Source organism: Cyprinodon variegatus, unplaced genomic scaffold (genome assembly GCF_000732505.1).
Source record: "Cyprinodon variegatus isolate N-32 unplaced genomic scaffold, C_variegatus-1.0 Scaffold28, whole genome shotgun sequence".
Lineage (NCBI taxonomy): Eukaryota > Metazoa > Chordata > Actinopteri > Cyprinodontiformes > Cyprinodontidae > Cyprinodon > Cyprinodon variegatus.
This window is the reverse complement of record NW_015150481.1, coordinates 698126-700512: the sequence shown is the minus strand read 5'-3', so window position 1 is coordinate 700512 and position 2387 is coordinate 698126.

Sequence of the window (2387 nt, the reverse complement as noted above, 5' to 3'; positions counted from 1 at the left end):
CCTCTAACAACGTGCGATCGCTGCTGAGGTTGGACGCAGTAAGACAGTTATTTTGCATTTTTTAAATGATCCTGAGGGTTATGGAACAAAAAAGTCAAGTGGTAGACCTAAAAAAATTTCACCAGCTCTGAGCCGCAGGATCCGAATGGCTTTCGGTCAAGACACAGGACGATCCTCTACCCAAATTAAGGCCATTACTGGTGCTGACTGCAGACCAATAACCATCAGACGCCATTTGCGTAGGAAGGGTTTCAGAAACAAAAAACGTCTTCAAAGGCCAAGACTTCCTCAACGCCACAAAATTGCCCGTTTGGACTTTGCAAGGGTGCACCAAACATGGGACATTGAAAGGTGGAAGAAACTTGTCCTCTCTGATGAGAAAAAAATTTACCTTGGTGGTTCTGATGGCTTCCAACATTACTGGCATGACAAGGAAATCCCATCTGAGATGTTTTCTACACGGCACAGTGGTGGGGGCGGCATAATGATTTGGGGTGCGTTTTCCTTCAATGGAACAATGGAGATTCAGGTTGTGCAGGGGAATCAAACAGCAGCTGGCTATGTGGAGATGTTGCAGCGGGCATCCCTCATGACTGAGGGCCCTCATCTGTGTGGCAATGATTGTTTTTTCAACAGGACAATGCTGCAGTTCACAATGCCCGCCTGACAAAGGAGTTCTTCCAAGAGATCACTCTTTTGGACCATCCTGCATGTTCCCTGGATCTAAACCCAAATGAGAACATTTGGGGATGGATGGCAAGGGAAGTTTACAAAAATGGACATCAGTTCCAGACAGTGGATGCCCTTCATGAAGCCATCTTTAACACTTGGAGCAACATTCCCACTACCCTCCTGGAAACACTGGCATCAAGCATGCCTAAATGATTGTTTGAAGTCATCAACAAGAATGGTGGATCTACTGATTCCTTTTTTTGACACTTTGATTTCTGTTTTTGAGGGTTTTTGGGTTTTTTTGAGCCATGGTCTTAAACTTTTGATCAGCTGAAAAAAATCATGTTTGAGTGTAAATGCAGTTTTCAATTAATTACTCGCTCAAAAGTTTTTGTCTCTTACGCTGATTTCTTCTTTTAACATTGTGAAGCTCTACTTAGAACCTTCTTTAGATTGAATAGTGCAAACTACAAATTCTTGCAATTTTTTGACTGGTCTAAAGATTTTGATCAGGAGTGTATGCTGGAGAACTCTCACCAAAGGCTCAAATAATCTGGCACTAATGACTGATTAAAGGCTTGTTAAAATGACGAGTAAGCAGGATTAATCATATGAACGGTAATGAGAAAACAGGCGGAGTTAGGCAGGTGAATAAAACGAGTAATCCAGCCAATCATCAGCGCTAAGATCATGACAGTTGCTGCTGCTACATCTGTTCATCTGCTCACATCTGTTTGATTTTATATTTTAAAAAATGCCAGCAAGAAATGCATTGACTAGTTTAAGCTTACAAGCAGAAGACAGATAATAATCTGATACCATGATTTATTAATATCAACCTTTGGTAGTTTGATAAGTGTCAATTCACCTAATCAGCTTGAAAAGTTCTGCTTATATGTCCCTTGTTTCCCCAAATAAATTAAATGGTAACAGTCCAGGATAGATAACATGCAAATCCGAGACTGCTACACATTAGTAATCTGGGTTGCCAGCAGGGTTGAAAGTAAGCAGGTACGGTTCAGTACTGCGTACCACTAAAAGATTCTGTGCCAGTATAGCGGATCAGGAAGAGCAGGGGTTGCTGTCTTCTATGAAGCTGTTATTCAGAACCATTCATGCTGCACTTTGGTTCAGAATAGATCCAATAGAATGGTAAATGGCATGTACTTATATAGCACTTTTTCAAGTCAGGTGACTTGACCAAAGCGCTTTATACTAGTCATTCACAGACACACTTACACACTGATGGTGGCACACCCTAATTTTCACCTGGAAACTTCGCTTGAATGTTCAAAATTTCACAAGCAGCAGATGCTGGAGTTGGATAAATAAAATTTTTGCTCCTTATCTCACCACATCATCTGCGAAGTTGATGTGCAACCTGACAGGGAGACAGACAGTGGTGCTGATGCAGAGCACTATGATCACTCTACTGAAACTGTTTATTACCTCGTAAATTAACTTAACCTGCTGGCAAAATATGTTTGCTTTTATTATTCTGGTGCCCACAGTTTATACCATATACCTGAAAAGTGGTAACATCTACTTTTAGGCACCATGAACCTAGGATGGTGAGGATGAGCAATTATTCGTAGCTCTGCAGACCCTTAAATACAAGCCATGAAAACCACGAAACTATTCACCCCCCATATGTATTAATGTTTTCATATATATGTATATATATATATATATATATAAATATATATATATATATA